This window comes from Acinonyx jubatus, chromosome A1, assembly GCF_027475565.1.
Source record: "Acinonyx jubatus isolate Ajub_Pintada_27869175 chromosome A1, VMU_Ajub_asm_v1.0, whole genome shotgun sequence".
Classification (NCBI taxonomy): Eukaryota; Metazoa; Chordata; class Mammalia; order Carnivora; family Felidae; genus Acinonyx; species Acinonyx jubatus.
In genome coordinates this window covers 197,850,041-197,859,503 of record NC_069380.1, presented here as the reverse complement: position 1 = coordinate 197,859,503, position 9,463 = coordinate 197,850,041, and positions in this window count along the sequence as shown.

Genomic DNA, 9,463 nt, shown 5'->3' with positions numbered 1-9,463 from the left:
CTCATATATTAAACTTCTTCTACTGATATATCTGGTAGATTTCTTTTGTCTTGACTGGATTGTGACTGATACTGGTGTGCTCCCCCAGGACCTGCTCAGTGTATTATGCAAGACATGGCATATATACTATATTACCTTTCTAAAACTCAAAAACTTCAGAATTACAAAATACATCTCATGCTTAAGCTTTTGAGCAAGAGATTAAGTACGAGTATTTTTGTAGTGCTTTTAAATAACTGCATCAGAGGGCACCTGGGTGGCTCAGTCGGTTGAGGTCTGACTTCGTCTCAGGTCATGATCTCTTGGTTCCTGAGTTGGAGCCCCACATCTGGTTCTCGGCTGTCAGTGCAGAGCCCACTTTGGACCCTTTGTCGCCCTTCTCTCTCTGCCCCTCCCCCGCTTACAGTCTCTTTCTCAAAAATGAATAAAACATTTAAACAACTGCATCAGAATCCCCTGGGTTGCTTTTCCGAAAGGTAGAATCCTTGGCTCCACTAGAGACCTCAGAATTAGGTTACATGGCTTAGGTTTCAGCATTGTTTTTATTTATTTTTATTTCTTTTTTTAATTAATTATTTTTTTTTAGAAAAAGAGAGTGCATGCACATATGAGAGCAGGGGAGTGGCAGAGACAGAAGGAAAGAGATAGAATCCCAAGCAGGCTCCTCACTGTCTGTGCAGAGCCTGACTCAGGGCTTGATCTCCTGATTGTGAGATCATAACCTGAGCTGAGCTGAGATCCAGAGTCAGAAGGTTAACCAACTGAGCCACCTAGGCAACCCTAGGCTCTAGCATCTTTAAAATCTTTCCCCAGCTGATCTTCTTGCTTGGTTTAAGAACCACCCTCTTCTATCCACTAGAAAGCAAAAGTGGGCACATATACCTTAGTGGCTACTCTCCTAAGAGCAAACAGAGAAGCTATGAACTGACCATTCAAGAAAGTTCTCGTTAATATACTACACAAAAGCCTATTTTCTCATAAGACTCTGTCTGAGGAAAAGAGAGGAGATAGTTTATTGGTACCTGTATTAGTCTGACTGAAGAACAAAACAAACGTATAATAATTGAGGTCATGTTTAGGCTGGCTTCCACCAGCACCATCCTTGAGACCACCCACTGCTGAGCACCTTGCCAATTAGGGTTGAGTAGCATTGTATGCTTTCTTTTGGTATCTAGCCTCTGGTTCCTCTCAGCCTCTATAACCTGGTGAATTCTGCTGCTGCTTTTTATGTTAGCTCTTCTTTCCTTACTACCACTAACGGATGCCTATGGAGATACAAATGGGTGTTTGACAACTATCCTAACACCCTGCAGTTTCTGAACTATGTATGCAAATGAAGCTATGTCTGCAACCCCTTAGGAAACTTTTCTTCTCAGTAAAGATTAAACAATTATGGTGAGGGCTCCTGGGTGGCTCATTCTGGTAAGCATCCGACTCTTGATATCTTTTGGCTTAGGTCAAGGTTTGGGAATTTGAGCCCTGCTGTTAGTGCAGAGCTTGCTTGGGATTCTCTCTCTCCTTCTCTCTCTGCCCCTTTCCCACTCACGCTTTCTCTCTCTCAAAAATAAATAAACTTAAAAAAAACACAATTATCATGGTATTCAAAAGTGAAACGTGGTATGCATCCAAATTACCAGCAAGATAATGGAGGTGTGTGGGTAGATACTTGTATTTAATTGACACTGAGTAGATAATAGAAAACTTTCCCTCCATATGATGCAAATATAAAATTATTTAAGTACTTAATCCAAGTGCAAATATACACATTCATACAATCACATACTTAGAATAATATAAAGTTAGGCTTGAAGGGACCTTGATCATAATTGAAACAATCATTACATAGGCAGCTTCTAAACCGTTTTAATTGCACACCATTATATTCACCTATTTAATGTGTGTAGATATACATGGACTACTGTATTAATACGATATGCACATTATAAATCATACAGGAAAATATGAGAGAAAGAAAACAAATATATGCAGAAGCTCCAAGGTTGTCTTCCTCAATCCCAACAGAGCACCCAGCATGTACCATCAAGTGCACACACCTGGAGAGCAACGGAATGGCACTAATAATCGACATCTATATAGAAAGGAAAAGCAAATCAACAACAATGCCAGCAACTGAGTATGTCTATCATCAATGCCAGATCACTCAGGTAAGCATACTCACACCCTCTCTGTTGCTATGGCAATTGATGAGAAATCTTGCTTAGCCATTTTTTGGTCTGGGTAAGTGTGATGTCTTGTCTTGCTTTCCCTTCTCAAAGTCCCATGGTTTGTTTTTGTTTTTGTCTTTGTTTTGTCGTTGTTACAAATAAAAGTTGCTGAAGGCAACTCACTCACCACATTCCTACCTTATTTTTCCCCTTCACTGCAGCCCCTTCTAACATATCATGTGGCCTCCTTACATTACTTTTTCCCCAAAACTATTTTTGATTATCATGTAGATATATAATATGAATACCAGCATATGGTCCCAAAAAGATGGATTTTCCACAAATTAAAATATTCTATTTAGCTCTAAATATGGAAACTAAAAATATACAACCCACTGTGAAATGAATTATACATTGTGTGTCACATTTTAAACTAGCAACTCTATAACCTTAAAATACAGCTCAATCTTAAAGTATTAATTTTGAAATGATGCATTTGTGCTAATGATTTACTGGGAGGAAAAATCCTTTAATCTACCCCTTTTGCTTATGAACTTGAAAGTTGAACTCCATAGAAATGACTGACTGCAACAGCAGGGCTTTTCACCAGCTGATCAAAATTAACAGTTTCTTTCAATTGTTCTAATTAAGACCAAGGGGAGTTCTGGAATGTACCAACAGTATCTCAAATTGCTCTGTTGCTTAAAACTAGCTCTTGGGAAGGAGTATCAGCTTTTCCCTACAAATAGTTTAGTCTAAGTTGCTATTCTTACTATTTAATAAAAGACCTTTTATGAATATATCCCATGAGAATTATTTTCAGTTTTATTAGTTTAAAAAGGATAACAATCAAAGATAAGAAACATAATCATCTTGAGTAGAAATTTGTTAGAAACCAGAGGTTCTACCAATGATGTGTAAAACTGATGAAAGCTTTATAAATACTGGTTAGTGTTTTGCATAGTAATAATTTTATCTTAATAATTATTTGACATTCATACTGGAGACACAACTAGATAAATCATATAATTGAATCTAGTATTGAATTGAATATAGTAATATAAAAATCAAACTTTTTTAATATTAAGTAATCTAAGAGTATTGTTGAAAGTGTATATTTTTTCTGCTAGTTGAATATCTCTCAAGAAACATTTTATAAGAAATGCTTTCCTACTACATTTTGGTCTATTGTTATTCATACTCTAATGTTCTGATCTGGGTTATTAATAGTACATGTTTTCTTCTTAATAGTAATTTATTTAAAAATTATTCACTTAAAATGTTCATTTTCTTCAACGATCTTGCTTTGGAAGATTTAAATAGGTTTTTGCTATAAATAAAACATTTACCTTAAACGTTATATAAATACTAAAGAGTACATAAAACAAATACCAGTATTTTCATCATTGAAGAAAAAGCAGGGTAAAGTTTAAAATCTTGACCTGTATGCAATTCAATAGTAGGTTATTTAAGTGTTACTTATAAAGTGATAAAAATAATAAAAAAAATTTTAAGGTCAACCAATTAAATTCCAAGTGTCCTACATATTATGATAAAGATTCCAGATCCCTATAAGTCAACCAAACACCAGCTTGCTTATAAAGTATGATTGTGTTATGAGTGATGAAAATATTTTGCCTTGCTTCATCACCATTTTAAGACATTTCTTCTTTGAATGTGGCAATTCTCAGTTTAAAGACCTTTGAGAGGGCATACTCTTTAACCTCATACACAATCCCTAAATAAGTAATTGACTCTTTCAACTCTCACCGCTGTGTTAAGATACAAGCAATCTCTTGTTGTAATTAGCATTCTTTCCTAGAAGGATGATGACTGGGTGGCTAAGTGGGCTAGCAGTCTTCAGAGAAGCATTCTCTTCCCTAGGGCTGGTCACAGACTATTTAAAACCACTGTGAAAGAGTCAACAGGATTAACATAGAGTCAACTTCCTTGGGAAATGGAGCCAAAGAGATTCTAAGGAGACAAAATACTTCAAGGCAATCACACTAGTGGTGAAAATCTCCAGACTTACTGGTCTTGTCACATCTAATTTAACTGATGACATGAACATTAAGCAGGGCCACAAAGTCTTTTTTTTTTTTTATGAGCTTAAACTCTTTTTTTACTTCCTGAAAGCTCAGAATATTTCCATTTTTTCTTTCAAACAGAAACTGAAGTGGAATCCATCATAAAAACTCAGAAAACATCCTCTATTGAGACATGCATGGAAGATGATTAGCACTTTTAAATAGAAATGATTTTATCACTAAATTTTAAAATGTATTCAGTTTTCTTCTATTTCTAATTTTTATCATGTATTTTTAAAAGTTTTAATTACACATAAAGTGTTACATAAATTATATGTAAAAATTTTACTTTATAGATAATTAAAGATACTTAAAATTAATATATATTTTTGTGGAACTCGTTTGTGTAAATTTCTATAAGGATTTGAGTACATTGTTATTATCAAGTATCATAATTGAGAATTTAAATATGTAAGCATAAAATAGAACTTTAGAAAACATTTCATTATTTATTAAATGATCATTTCATTTTCTATAGGTTTAGTCCAAATATTCTATTAATGTTAGTTTTTTTCACAGAAGATGAAGATTTAAAATATGAAGAGGGTTCATTCTTTGTTTCATCTGTGTAATAAGAAAGGCATTTTATTAGCTATTAATACAAGCTGTGTACAAATCATGTGCATATTTATAATGAAGATAAAAATAACACGCAGTTCTCTCATCTAAAGCATTTATAGTGTCGTTGGCTAATCAGACATATTGATGAATAATAGGACCCATTAACTATAGATGGTGCTAGGTCTGGAAATACCCAACTTCTAGGTTGAAACTGCAACACTGGTGTAACCATGTGGGCCAGCATTAAATTCCATCCCAGGAGAGTTGCAGATGTCAAAAAACCTTTGGGTGGGAGAAAGCCTGGAGCTTTTAATTATGTATCAAATTTAAAGTGGATCAGTTTTCTACGGAAAAGAAATTTTATTTTAATAGAAAATATATAAATAATTATTTTGTATTATTATGATTATTTGTTGGTTCGAGGGTTGAAGATTCAAGTAAATCTGGGATGGAGTTCAAACCATTTACTCATTAATTCATTCATTTATGCATGTAATCACTTAATAACAAGCACTTACGTAGTGCATACAATGTGTTTGGCATTGATTTATCTACTTTACAATTTCTTCCCTCATCTAAGATTTTGTATTTCCTGGTATATGTAATTGTATGGACTTTCACAGACGAAGTAAGCTAACTCTGTTCATGATAGTGACACTGGCCTAGAGTTAATTGGAAAGAAGGATGCAGGAAAACTAAAAATAGAATCTACCACAAGAGAATCTGTGCCTCAGGAAAAAAAAAATTAAAAGAAGACCAAAGCAGACCTAATAAGGGCAATTCAGTGATAAAGCATGAACGTCAACAGGATGGCTATTACTTAAAGCCTTCTTGACTTCTATTTTCTGAACATCTTATGCCTCCTGAGAATGAAAAAGTTACTGTATGATGTTGTGTGACATTTTGTGTATAAACCATTTCATCAAACGCTGATAGTTGGTGCCCAAGCAAGCCTGGTATGGGACACCCATAAATGTATCACATTAAATGGGAGGAACATTTCCTCTTCTGACTTTGAAACAAACCTAGAATTGGTACAGCTATGTGATAATTGAGAAATTAGTTAAGATAATGTTTGAAGAATCTGAAACCTAAAGTGTGTCTTAAATATGCTGAGCTGATTTACATAAGAAAGGAAACTTGGAATGAATACTGAAAGCCTTGCATTCTCACAGGTGGAGGCTGATTAGGTAGAAAAATTCATATTCAAAACGCTGACGACTTCAAATTTGCAGAGGTCATTATCTACTTTCAGAAGAGATCAAAATGCCATAAAAGGTTAAATCCTAACCTTCTGCTATACTGAAAAATGATATCATGGCTTGGGGCCTTATTATTCAACCCCTATGATTGAAAAGCTAATGGAAAAAAATTGAAGGTAGATAAACTGGCGTTGTGTCAGAAAAAGTTACATTTCCTAGTCTGTTACTTGTATACCATTAAAATACTACGCTAGATTGTAAAAATGATTTACCAAATCTTCCATTCTGTGAAAATGTTTCTAACATAAAGGGCCATGTTGCTAAGAAATCAAACAAAATACCGCAGCAGAATTTGATAGGTTAAAAAATTGGCTATTTGAAGATAAAGTACTTGAATTTGAAAAACAAAAACACAAAATGATGCAACCCAATATTTATATGTTTACTCATATATTAATATGAAAACAAAACAAAACAAAAACAAAAACATTATTTTGCAAAATTATATTACCAGACTTCTTAAAAACTGCAGCTGCATAGACAATGTCAATAGGTATGTAGGTAGGTAGGTAGGTAGGTAGGTAGATAGATAGATAGATAGATAGATGATAGATGGATGGAGAGATAGATTTTATTAGGACAAACGGACTTCAGTTTATAGAGATGAGAGGAATACATCTGGTTTCCCCTAGAGATATTTAAATAATAGATCGAATTATAAATTTGGACACTCAACTCCTTCATTGGCAAAGTGAATATACTAGTGGCCCTTTATTTTACCTCATGTTTGAATGAGATAACAGCTAAGAATGAATTTTGAGGGAAAAAAATAACTTTAAGGCAATATAAAGGAAAAAAGATCTTGCATGTAAAATTGTCTAAACTGATAAACATGAATATTTTATTTACCTTTTCATCACACAAAATAGTCCACAGGTAGGGTTATAATTTTCCCAAGACACCTTCCACCTAAAGAGGTAATAACTGTTATCTATGCCAGCAATGGCCCAGTTTGGTCACAGATCTATTCTTTACCCTTTAATTGCTCTGCTCTGTATGGTGGGAGGGTTAGCCTCTGCAGGCTCTCTAGGCCCCCTAGCTAGGTGTAGCTCAGGAGACACCTGGCTTGAAAACTGGAGATTAGGAGAAAAGGAGAAGCTAAGACAGTTCACCTCCTACTTTGGACAGCCACTCCAGTTGCAATCATATCGCTTCCAGAACTTCAGCTTCCACCAGAGTTTCCTGTCTAGTTACAATTTCTCCTGAGAGACTTATCTCTGAATACCCTTAACCTTCCCTCCTATCTACATCCCTTCAAATAGTCTTGATGTGACAGTAGCTTTCTGCTCTTCCTTATCTCTGTTGCCTCACTGTTCCACCCGTGGCTTCTTGGCTCTGTCATCACCAGTACAATCAATTCCTGTATTGTATATTCTCTGTATGAAACATGTAGAGCAGTGTCTATTTCCCTGATTGAACACTGACTTAGACAATAGTTAATGTATTTATAATGCTTTCAGTATAATCTGTCAGATTCCTTTGAAGTGTTTTACATTTACTAAGTCAGTTAACCTTCACAATAGCTGTATTAGGGGAATTATTAATTTTGTCTCTATTATATATGAGAAAAAACTGAAGCATAGATAATATTTAATAATTGCTAATGTTCACATGGCAGTAAGTGGTGGTGACAAGATTTTGATCAAGATAGTTTACATTTTTTATTTTATTTTCATTGAAGTATAATTGACTCACAATGTTACATTAGTTTTAGTTGTGCAACATAGTGATTTCACAAATCCATACATTATGCTACGCTCACCACAAGTGTAGCTACAGAAAGGTTACATTCTTAACCATGTACTTACTGCCTCTCTGCTAAGGTTGACCTCACTACCTTTAAATAGATTATCACCCACTCAAACATTTGATAAAATCTATACCACTGATCTCCAGAGGTCCATGCCACATATAAGACTTAGAATTATGCCAGGCAAAGAGGAAGCATTCAAGAATTCAGAGTCTTAGCTATCATTATTATTCACTTAATTACATTTGAGACCCAAATTTTGCCCAGTGGAACACAAAAGTATTTATCATTTAAAATTTTTGTGATTAAACCTTAAATATTGTGATAAATAATATTTAAAAATTAAATCCAGTTATAATAATAACAAGACAATTTCTGTATCATTACTAAATTTAACTTTGCCAAGTACATTTTTTATCTGCTAACTATTATTATTTCTATAAAGGAAAATGTTATGATACTAAATCTTGAACAGCTATTGAGAAAAGTGTAGATCTTGAAATTAAATTTAGTATTATGAAAATTTTACCAAGTTACTTCAATAAATATGTCCATAGCAGACTTGTGAAATTAACCCACAGATTTTAGTTTTGGAAAAGCATGCCTTTACGTATGATATTGTAATAATTACATAAATTAAAAGCACTAATACATACTCTGTTAAAAAAATAGTTGAGGTAAATATTATTGTTAATCAGTATATAATATCTTCTCTCCCTTCTTCACAAATTTTAATTTTTCTTAGGAATTTAATTTATTTCTACATGTCCACATGCCTTTACCGAAGCTGGCCCATTAGGAGTTACAAAAGATAAGGCCTGGTTACATCAATTCACTCACTATTCTGATGTGCCTTGCTACAGAGTTTTTAATGTTTAAGACATGAGCGTTTGGCCTGATTGTGGTCAATAAAACTGGGAACTTCTGAGAGAAGTCAACTCTCCCTTTCTCAGAAACAAGAGAACCTAATGTCCACAATTGTTACTACCGGCCATTCAGTGGATTCAATAGTATGGTAGATTGACACAGGAGATGACAGGACAGACAGAAACTATCTGGGTACTGATGAATTTATTGGATTATTAGATAAACTAATCCTTACACCCAACCTACCTTTGGACCTCCTATTACTTGATCAAATAAATGTCCCAGTTGTGTTTCTATCCCAAAAGTTTATTTAAATACAATGATAATAACAAACAATAGATACTAAATTTTAAGATTCTGATACAATCTTCCCTGATAAGTTATCTACAGAAATAGATGAATAAAATCTATGCAGAAGTGCAGTAGTTGTAGTTTGTTTTTCTACATCTAGTCCCCTAGCCGTCCAGTAAAATTAATGATTTCTAAACAAATTTAAGTTATTCTTTGGAGAATATAATTAAGCTATATTACTTTGAGAAGGTGAAAACTAAATAATTTTCCAAGGAAACTGTATGTGGCCTATCTATGCAAACGTTTCAGAAATTGTACTTTTAATTTGAAGCCCATACACAGAATGTTGAGTTGAGCCATTGAGTGCAGGTTAAGAGTCCTTACATCTCTGAAAATAACCATTCTTAAACTGAAACTTGATATCAATTTCTGGCTTAGAAATCTTTCAGTGGTTGGCAATTACCATACAGGATAAATTTC